General features: G+C 37.8%; 1 long non-coding RNA gene across 1 annotated transcript; it reads right to left on the bottom strand.

Moving 5' to 3' along the window:
- Positions 1-5768: 5768 nt before the first annotated feature.
- LOC143852512 (uncharacterized) lies at positions 5769-10789 on the bottom strand. Its single transcript, XR_013236778.1, has 2 exons — positions 10652-10789; positions 5769-6047 (listed from the first exon to the last, which is right to left on the bottom strand). It is a non-coding gene; the product is annotated as an uncharacterized LOC143852512 (long non-coding RNA).
- Positions 10790-11936: the final 1147 nt, after the last annotated feature.

Raw genomic sequence — 11936 nt, 5'->3', positions numbered from 1 at the left:
AATCCACTCTTGATTCTAGAGAGCAAAACAAGGCCATGTGACAAACTATGGCAAGCCTCTTTTCAGTTCAACACCACAAATTGAACCAACAAAAGACAACCTTCAATATATAACTGCAACAAGAAATTAACAAGGACAAAAGGAAACAAAGCAACAGTCTTACAACAATTTCAAGGGCAACTGCTCTTCCGGGATGCACTAAGGGGCCGTTTGAATAACCGGATTTTAGAATCTTGGATTTCGTCCAAATCGTAGTTGGGAGACGAGAGAAGAAGGAGACCACCCATTGTTTTCTGTTTTCTCGCCCTTCTTTCGATCAGCAAGAGAGTAGGAGATCATCCCATATTTCCAGGTTTTAGAAATCTCGGGATGTGGGATAGATTTCTAAAACCTGGATTTCTTACTTAAAATCCAAGATTCTAAAGAGAAGTGAAGCAGTCGGTCTCTTTCTTCTCTCGTCTCCCAACTACGATTTTGAAGAAATCCAAGATTCTAAAATCCGCATATCCGAACAGCCAGAGTCATCTAATTTCTTCAATCATAGAGACTACAAAACAAACCACAGAACTAGAAACATCAGCACAAAGATAATTCACAACTGTCACCAACAAAAGCGGAGAGCAAAAGAAAAGATGAAAATGAGGGACAGACAGGGAAATCATAAGAGCATGAAAAAATAAACTCCTCAAAACTCAGAAACAACCATTTAGGATATAATGGCATTGCTTCTTGTAGTTCACATTTCCTTTCTCTACAAATCAACACGAATATAAAGAACTATATACTCTAGCAAGCAATTCAAAGAGGAGAACTATATTATACTAGGCAACTATCAGCTTGCTAACAAAATCCACAAACTACTGATTTGGCTAATATTTTCTATATAACTAATGGATATGTGGATTTTATAATCTTGGATTTTGTGGAAATCTTGGATGGGAGACGAGAAGGAGACCGTCCATTTCGCTTCTCTTTAAAATCTTGGTTTTTAAGTAAGAAATCCAGGTTTTATAAATCTCTCCCCAATCCTGAGATTTCTAAAACCTAGAAACATGGAATGATCTCCTACTCTCTTGCTGATGGAAAGAAGAGCGAGAAATAAGAAAACACCAGCTGGTATCCTTCTCGTCTCCCATCTACAATTTTGAGGAAATACAAGATTCTAAAATTTGCACATCCAAACGGCCCCTGAATGTCTACGCAAAGGGATGAGAAAAACAGCTCGACACGTGCATAACAAAAAAGCCAAGATAATCACCAAACTATTCTCAACATTTACTAGTCATTTTTTTTAAAATTGACATATTTCATTAATATTAAGATAGCAGTCGGGACCAGTACTCCCATCCTGCGTTACAAAATATTAAGGTGGACTGGACCTACATGGCGGCACCAGTCCAAGAGGTAAACTAAGCAGCACCCTGATATCTATACAGTATTCAGCCACCGTCTAGGTCTTCCCAACTTTCACTTCTACCCAACTAAAATTCAACTAAATGGTAACATATAAGACGAGGATAAATTCAGGATCCGCATTGTATTGATCAGTATCTTGCCAATCCATCTTCCCTTGTCAGTAATCTATGCATTTGTCAGCTTCTATCATCCGTCAAAACAATTCTTTGATTAGGTTACTAAGGCTCCCGCACCAACAAGGAGCCAACAATCTTCAGCAAAAACAATCGTGAGGCCTACCAACCAATCCAAAGACCGAATTTTCTCTGTTCCGTCAGTCTTTTCCAAAAAAACTAAACCACCATTCTACATCAAAGAACAGGGAGCGAAGTTATATAGAAGATTTCTGTAACTCCAGGATAAGGTTCACAACCTCAGAGGCATACACCTCCCCATCAAGAACCAACGCCGAAATCTCCTCATGAGATGGGGTTTTATCTTCTAATGCTTCTTTCTGGAGATCATTGCCTCCAATTTTTGAATCTCGATCATCTTTTGCTCCTCCCATCGAAGACGCCTTGATGTGTGTTCTTCCTCTAATAGTTTGATGAAAAGAGGATGTTCATGCATAGGAGAGTGAGATTCCTTAATACTCCAAAAACCGGATAGCCTAAATACCATTTCTAGTGACCAGTTCGCTTCCTCCTTAAAGGACTTCCAGAGCCTCTTTAAAGAATCCCTTGTGACTTCTTTTTGGGTAGGCGAATATCTAGATGCATGTTCCTCCAGATAGGCCAATTTTCTCATAGACTTCAAGGCTGTCTCCATCTCAAAGAGGTCCACCGGCAATTTCCTTTTTCTGCCAAGAAGCGACCTCGAGGGTCCAGCAACAGGGGAGGCCAATTCACTTTGGGCTTCCATGAAAAGACCAAGAACCAAACCCAGCAAGAAGATAATAAAGGAAGAAGAATGAACCGCCTCGAATGATCTTTCAAGAGAAACCGTGAACTAGGTATAAAGGAATGGCCAGATAACCACACTAAGAAGAGTTCCCGCTATCATGAGGCAGCAATAAAAGCACCGGAGTGGCAGTTTCCAAAAAAATTAATTATTTCAAAAATAAGATTATTCCCACTACTCATGAGAATACCCTCCAATCCTAAAATAGTAGTTACCCTCCACGCTTATAGATCTGCAATCATCATTACCTTTAAAGGGTTGCTCATTAACATAGTCGCCAAAAACAAAAAGCCACTAAGACCTTTTAACTTCCCTCACACGAAAGGCAATTTTTGTACATTACCTAAGTCAAGCAGATCTTTTCAAACCCAAAACCAGGCCATCCAAGTGATCAGAGGGGAAGACTTCTAGGAAACCAGGCCAAAATTCCCAATTCATGAATAAACCTGACTTTAGATAATTCTATACTCAAACCTTTGATCAAAGGTATACCTGCACCAAGTGCATCGTGCAGATCCCTGCAAAGGCCAACCTAGACTGCAAGGTGCCTAATCCACAGGACATCCTAGCCCTGCGAAGTAGGGTAGCCCCACCCAAAGTGTCGACTTTTGTCAAACATATTTCTGGTCTTTCTAAAATAGGTTCCAGGGTAGGACTTACTCCTTCACTTGGCCTGGAAATTTATAACTAGTAAAACATACAAAATATGTGCATTTTTTTGTAGCATGTCCTCTTTCAACCATAAAAAGATATATAGAGCAAGTATATATAAAACATGTTCTCTTTCAACCAAAAGGATACACAGAGCATCTATCCATCAGTATTTGGTTACATACCATGCCTGAGTAGAAACATCTTCCTCCTTGCAAAATGGAAGTAATGTACTGAATGAGAATTTTAAGCATCCCAAGAACCATCAGATGGATTGAGATTTGATCCGTGCCTTATTTTCTTTGGTCAACCGGAATATATGCACAGACATTTTGAGCACACCCACAGGCTCAAATATGCAGGAATCTCCTTCTTCAAGATTGTTACTGCGTGCAAAGCCAATCCACCCACTATGTATACGGTGTCTACGCCCGTAAATACCAATTTTCACTTCCCATGTCTTCCCCCTCGGATCTAGGAGGATAATCTTGACTCCTTTTTTAGGAAGATGTGCCCTTCCAAAACAAGCTGGTATGTGCTGCATAGGTAATAGGTAATAGGTAATCAGTAGAAAACAGTTACAATAGCTTGCAAGTCTGTCATGATCTAAATGTACCAACTAAAATACGGAAGAGGGTTCAATAGAGATTAGTGACACGGAAGAATTACAAAGGCATTAGCCCAAAATTCTTAGCAAGTTAGGGACAGGTTTTGTAAGGGGGGATTTTTTTTTATATAAACTAATTTTGGTTTGGTACCTTTGCACATATGGTGTGTTTTCATAGCAAGGCAAAATAGAGATTATCAAAGAATTATTATTAGTCACATTCTTGCATGATGAAGTCTTACAAATGAATGAACGCCATGTTGACTGTTGAGGGAGAGATTATTATTAGAGGTATCCTATCTAGGGCTGCAAACGAGCCAAGCCGAGCCGAACATTGGGGTGTTCGTGCTCGGCTCGTTAAGTTTGAGGCTCGGCTCGTGTTCTGCTAGTGTTCGTGATGAGTTTTTTTTTTGGGCTCGTGTTCGGCTCGCCAAAATTCAACAAAGCACGAGCTCGGCTCGTTTAGTAAACAAACGAGCCCGAGCCAAGCTTTTAATGAGCCAAGCCGAGCTAGGCTCGAGCTTGGTTGCGTTCGGGTTCAGCTCGTTTAGTAAACACATCAAATAAATACCATTAAGTAATATATATATATATATATATATATATATATATATATATATATATATATGAGAAAATTGTTGGTGAGCTTAAGCGCACCAAACTTATGGTGCGCTTAAGCTCCCCAATCACATGGGTCCCACATTTTGGGGAGTGATCCAAACCATTCATTTGCAAGGCCTTATCATAGATAGGGGGTGTACCAAAAATCAGCTCCATAGGATCATCCTAACCCCTCCATTTGTGGAGGACAAAAATGGGGCAGATTTGTGTCTGTCCATTTTTGTCCTCCACAAATGGAGGGGTTAGGATAATCCTATGGAGCTGAGTTTTGGTACACCCCCATCTATGTAAGGGACTTTCAAATGAATGCTTTGGATCATCCTAACAAAGTGGGCCCCCATGTGATTGGGCGCTTAAGCTCACCATTAGTTTTGTGAGCTTAAGCGCACCAACAATTTTCTCTCTCTCTCTCTCTCTCTCTCTCTCTCTCTATATATATATATATATATATATATATATATATATATATATATATATATATATATATATATATATATATATATATAACGAACATAATCCGAGCTTTAAAGCTCGGCTCGGCTTTATGAACCGATAGACGTGTTTATTCGGTTATAACCGAACCGAAATAACCGAAATTTGATAACCGAAATAATTTCGGTTATCAAATTTCGGTAACTGAAACCGAACCGAAATTTTGAAAAACCGAATCGATTAAAAATTCAGTATTTCGGTTATAACCGAATAGTGGGAGAAAGAGAGGGAAAAAAGCAAAATCTTGGTTTCGATCGGAGGGCTAGGATCATTCAATCGAAATGATTTTTTGACCACAACCTAATTAAGTTGTGATCAATCAAAAGGACGGTTTTGATCATCCTACGGAGTGCCCATATAACACCTTTTTTTTGAAAAAATAATGGTTTTTATCATAATTTCGGTTAACAGATTTTATTTTTTTGAGATAACCGAAACCGAAACCGAATAACCGAATTTCCAAAAAAAAAAAAAACGAAACCGAACCGAAAAGGAAAAAAACTGAACCTAACCGACCGAAAAAAATCATAATTTCGGTTCGGTTCGGTTATTCGGTTTTAACCGAATAATGAACACCCCTATGAACCGAGCCTAAAAAGTTCACGAGCTTGTCCAAGCCAAACTATACAAAGCTCAAGTTCGGCTCGTTTATTTGACGAGCCTAATTTTTGGGCTCGGGTTCGGCTCGTTTAGTAAACGAGCGAGCCCGAGCCGAGAGACACATGTGTAGGCAATCAGGCAAGAGAGAGGGAGAGAGAGAAATCATATGGCAGTTCCTACAAATTATAGTGAAACTAACTCATTATTACAATGTGATACTAATAATCCTTTTCCCAATGTAGCAATTTGGACCCACACCCATGCTTCCTTGAGATCCTCACCACAAGAACATTCTTCACCAAGCACCAATTTGTAGCACCTTAAGCCCAAAATCATAAAAACACTTTCTTATTGTAACGACCCAAATCCACATCGGATCGCTACGGGAAAAAGGGACAAATAAAAATCACAAGAATTTTTTTTCTTTTTAAAACAACACATGAGAGAGATCCAATTATATGAGAATAAACTGAGCAATCTTATTACATTGAATTAAGAGTCATTACATCATTGAAAATCAACCTACTAATATCCATGTCCATGAACTAAAATGAAGCTATAAACCAAATTTCAAACTAAATATTCATAGTCTGATAAAACTCAACAACTGATGGATATGACAATATTGTCATTCCAAAAATCCTACGATTGCTCTTTCCCATCCTAAGGTGTTTCTCATGTTTGTTTGTTTGCAAAGCTCCTTCATCATCTCCTACAAAAGCTGTGAGTAGTGACTGAGTCAGAACGAGTTGAACAAGATCATATAGTGGGCTCGCATAACATAATAAGAGTGCACAATAATGAAATTGCATTATAACAATGGTCATTATGCCATTTATCATATAGGCAACAGAACAAGAATAAGAATATGAGAATCGCAATAAGAGCATGAAGACGATAGACAAAAGACATGAGAACATACATAGGGGTATTCACTAGATCATGGTAGAGAAAAATGACAAAAAAACCAAAACAACGTATAAGTGGAAAGATATAGATAGATATAGTCAAAATTCACATCATGTATAGAAATATACTATCTCAAATCCAAATCATCGTATGTATATACACGGCAGCAATATCCATCACATACCAAAGCATGTGGATCAAAGTCATCATATTATATTTATATATATATATATAGGTCAATATCCTTCGCATACCAAAGTAATGCGGCACAAAGTCATCATGTATATGCATAAAAAGGGTGGCCCAATGCACGAGGCTCCCGCCATTGCGGGGTCTGGGGAGGGCTAGATGTACGTAGCCTTACCCCTGCTTTGCAAAGAGGTTGTTTTCGTGACTTGAACCCATGACTACCAGGTTACAATGGAGCAACCTTACCGTTGCACCAAGGCTCGCCCTCTATCGTGTATATGCATATAGTCAAAAATAAAAAGATCATAAAACAGTTATTTCAAATGGTTATTTTTGCAGTTCTAAAATATAGGAAACGAAAGACATGAGCATGATCATAGGGAACATAACTATAATATCAAACCCATTAAAGAAACCATTATTATATGAGTCTACTATTACTTGCCTTAAATTTTTTGAGTGTAAAGAGATGAAGTATGAAGTGTTATGTGTCACTCGGAAGGTCACCTGTAAATATGATGTGTCAGAGGGTGTCAATCCAATTATCTTTAGTGTTTCAAATACTTCTTTAATTCTATTTATTCCTCTTAACCAATTTGTTTTCACTGACTAAATCTATTTCCAAACTATTCTCACATACAAACCTAAACATAACCTTCCGCCTTAAAGAAGCTTTTTGTAACTACATCGTATTTACTATTCTTATCAAAACTTAATGTGTGTGTGTGTATTGTTAGAAACTTATCGACTTCTCCAAAAGCTTAAGCTATTGGAGAAGGGCAGTATTTAATCTTGTATACTTTAACACTCCTCACGTGTGGCCCACTTGGCAAACATGTGGCACATGTGGTCCCACCTTGGATATCATACATGTGAGGTATGTGTCATATATAGAATATCATACCCTCTTTGAAAAACAATGTTTATACCCCATATAACAATTTTATATAATGCAATACACAAAAACAGTCCTTAAACTCAATAATACTTGCTGATTTTTATAGAAATCAGCCCCTTGCAGGTTTTGAATATCCTATATACGACACATACCTCACATAAGACAATACCTATAACTTGTAAAGTATATAAATAAAGAAATCATTGCAAAACAGCCCATACTTACACTGTTTATATGCTGATTTTTTGGGAAATACACTCTTAGAAACTCATATAATATACTAACATACTATATTCTTTATGAATAACAATATATACATACCACATGTTCAATATATAACAAATTCTTCGAAAAACAGCAGCTATTATATGCTAATTTTTATGAAAATAAAGCCTTTAAGGCATATACGGCATACCCACGTATCATCCTTTACATGAAAAATAACATATAAAAGTAAGGGTTCAAAAACTCACTAAAATCTATGCAGCACAGTTACTTTTAAGTGCTGTTTTTCCTGAAAAACAGCGGAAATTCCCAATAAAATCACATGCATGGCTTTTAATCATTCAAAAGAAACCCTTAATCACTTTGGGTTTACTCCTAGTGGAGTTTTACAAAAAGAAAACATAATATATACTAATTTAGGTCAATAATCCTAAAGTGGTAAAAGCATGGTCCCCTCCGCCTCCAGGGACCCTGAAATTGAATTTTGATGGCTCCAGTCTGGGGAATCCGGGACCTGCAGGTATTGGAGGGCTATTATGAAATGAGAAGGGAGAGGTCATTTGGGCTTTTAGTGCGCCAATATGGGTGGCAGACTCAAACGAGGCGGAAGTTCGAGCCATCTACCAAGGAATTTATTTTCTGCGAAGTGTAGACAAGAATAAGATGGTGGTAGAAGGACTCTGTCAATGTCATAAGGTGGCTAAGAGACTCTCATTCGGTCCCTTGGAGATTTGCAGCTCTATTTGATGAGATTCAGGACATGATTGGAACCTTTTTTATATCTTTCAATCATGTCAGGCGGACAACAAATGGAAAGGCGGGCAAGCTTGCTAGAGGGGGGTACATAGGGAGAGAGTGGAGCTTTTCGATTTTCTCCCACAATAGCTGCTAGCATTTTTTGCCTTTATTTTTTTGTATTTTTTCGGCCCTATTTGCCCTTTCCTTTGTATCCTTTCAGGACCTCCTCGGTCTTCGATTTTTAAATGAATTGATCCTTACCATTAAAAAAAGATTTTGAAAAGAAATTCCAAAATAAGTTTCTTGATCCTTAAAGTAACCAAAGAATTTAAGAAAACATGCTGTAAACCCTAATTAGATAAATCAACTCAACAAAAACAAAAAGATCAAATTTAAACCAAGAAATACGAAAAAGACATGTTTCGGGCACTTACTCGAAAGAGAAAAATCGATTTGACAAAACCTTAGCCCTTCTTTCTTCCTTTCTTCTCTTTTCCTCTTCTTTTCTTCTTCCTTCCTTCCTTCCTTCCTTCTCTCCTTCTCTGGCTCTCACTCTTGGTTTGGGCTTGCGCAAGTGGGGAGAAACCCATGTTTTGGGTTTTCTATGAAACCCACTTTTTGTGGTGTTTTGTGATTTGTTTCCAACTAAATTTCTAATTCAATTTTGTTTTCCTATTGTGACCTTTATCTCTAATAGCAAGTTTCCATTTCTATTCAAACTCTTTAAAAAGGGTGTATTTAACAATATTTAGAAACTAACTTAAGTTATTAAATTAATTTTAACAATTAGTGGGCCGGTTACATCTAGCCCTCCCCAGACCCTGCAATGGCGGGAACCTCGTGCATTGGGCTGCCCTTTTTAGTGGGGCCCACTTGGGTGTGCGCACTCTCCCAAAAGTCTGGCACGCGTACGGCCACTTTGGGTTGAGATTTGGGTTTCCAAAATTAATTCTTATCTCCTAATTTTCCTCTTATATAATATTACTAATATGCCATAGTTAGAATTAAAGTTATTAAGTTAAATTAAGAATCCAAGATCAATTGGTCCCACAATTTCGAATAGGGGTGTCTTTAGTAGTCCTAACTGATGAGAACCAAGAAAGTCCCAACTATGTTCCTCTTATTATCATATTTATTACTGTTATATTTCCTCAAACCCCCATCACCAACCAAAAAAATATGACCTCACCACCAACTGCCTAGCCCTAGATATCCTGAGGAACTCTATCAGCTTTCTAGACAAACATCCTGACTGATGAGAATCAAGAAAGTCCCAACTATGTTCCTCTTATTATCATATTTATTACTCTTATACTTCCTCAAACCCCCCATCACCAACCAAATAAAAAGTTGTCCCAACAATCCATTAATACGATCCATCGTGGAGCACAACCCCATTACATCAAGCCTTTTTTTTATCATAAGTGCCATCTAGCACTCTAAATTTGGATTATGTTCTTCTTGAGGAAAATGCCCAATGAAATGAGAAGCTTGGTTGATTAAAACATTTAGAAAAATCATAAATCATTACCAAAATGCCCATGTATTCAGTCTAGCAAATTAGATGCCAATGATTATTTGAGCAAACCATAATTTGTTGCTTGATTCTTTGATTTTGAGACTAAAGTCATGGGACTCCTGAAGAAGTTCTATTAACTTGTAGATTGTATGCAGAACACCTGCTTATTATGGATATCCAAACCAAGCGAGAGTTTCACCAGCTGAAAGCCCTGAGGAACCCCAAACCTATTTAGGGGGTAGGGTGTTCTAAACACCTGGCCATCAAGCTTCATGAATAATGAAATAATCTCATAACATGTTCTAAAAATGACATGCGATCAAACCGTAACCAAACAGTAGTTAATAGGAGTAAACCATGTCTTTTCCTCTTTTGGTCTGTCAAAGGGACACAACAACCAATCTCCAAAACATAAAGCAGATTTGCAGCATTCCCTTACTCCCTACTAGTATATGCCTTTTGTTGCTATTGACCTTACAAGTGCAATAGCACTCTTGTGAGGTAGAGGGTTTCTAAATGGAAGACACGGAAAAATTATCACACCTAGCGATGGCAGAAGCTCCAAGGATGATATATGAGGGGAAAGAGAGGAAATTTTTTCCTTTAAAAAAAAAAAAAAAGAGGAAACTTTTTGCTCCAAAGATGCATAGCTCCGAGTTAAGGGAATCCACAAAATTTAGCCGCTAATACATTTGTATGAGGTATTATGTGATGAAATATATTTACAAGATGAATGATGATACAATATATGCATTATCACAACACTTATGTCACATATCAGTTTCAGGGAGATTAAAGTGCAAAATTAATGAACTGAATGGCATAGAAACTGGCAAAATAGACTCACCAAATAGAATCCACTGTGCACTTGAGATGCAGTGACAATTATCATAAAAAATGGAAAATCAGAGATAAAGGAGTTGGCCCTTTCCTGGGATTCTCCTTTTTCTTCTGGCATCACATGCTGCCTTCCTCGTAAACAATGAACTCTTCCAGCAACACTGGAGGGTGGGTCAAGGTCCTCTGTTTGAATCCTTACAACCCTCTGGTTTAGGAGATGGCTTATATTTGCCTACATCATACAAACAATGGTTACCTGAACCTTACGGTAGGTTTTGAAATTAGAAACAGAAGCATTAAACGTATGCCATTCAATAAAAAAAAGGCTATGTGATTGCCTTACAATAATGAATAAAAAATGTCTGCAGAGGGCAAGTAGAGTTTGTCGGCCACTTGTCACCCTCTCCTTGCTCCCTCTTAAGAGAATTGAGAGGGCAAGAGTGATGGTGCAAAGTTGCTGAAAAATTGGAAAAAACATTTTGAGTAACATTTTTTTTCTCTGTTTTCCAGTCACTTCTCGCCCTCTTCTTGCCCCCTCTTCTTATGCCAACTCAATTCTCTCCTTCTCACACCCTCCCCCCTCTCCTACCACCGGATGAACTAATATTCCAGGGAAAAATTTCAAGGCCCCAAATGGCCTAAATAGATCATTATACCAAAGAAGCACGAAGTTCAATATGAAATAATATCTATTTTTGAACTGCAAAATCTAATTTATGATAATATCATGTCCAGGATTTCACATGCATCTACAATCTATTTGCGGGGCTTTTCATGAATCAATATATATATATATATATATATATATATATATATATATATGGAGTGTGCGGTCAAGCGCATATAAGGTTATATTCGCTCGAGGGCCCAAACACATGGGTCCCACATTTTTTGTGGTGATCAAAACCATTAATTTGCAAGGCTCCATCATAGATAGGGTGTGTACAAAAAATCAGCTCCATTGGATCATCCTAACCCCTCCAAAATTGGAGGGCAAAAATGGGGAGATTTGTGGCAAACGGTGTCTGTCTATTTTGCCCTCCACTTTGGGATGGGTTAGGATGATCCTATGGAGCTGATTTTTTGTACACACCCTATATATGATGGGGCCTTGCAAATAAATGCTTTGGATCATCCTAACAATGTGGGCCCACATGAGTTTTGGGCCCTTGAGTGCACCTAAGCTTGGTGCACTCGACCGCATAATCTTATATATATATATATATATATATATAAACACATGAATACTTATTTGGTAAGGAAAGGAAAGAAAATCAAGAGAACATAGAATA

The sequence above is a fragment of the Tasmannia lanceolata genome, unplaced genomic scaffold, assembly GCF_043159265.1.
Source record: "Tasmannia lanceolata isolate RefF3 unplaced genomic scaffold, GAP_Taslan_0.1 ptg000019l, whole genome shotgun sequence".
Taxonomy (NCBI): domain Eukaryota; kingdom Viridiplantae; phylum Streptophyta; class Magnoliopsida; order Canellales; family Winteraceae; genus Tasmannia; species Tasmannia lanceolata.
This window is presented reverse-complemented; position numbering and strand designations above follow the sequence as displayed.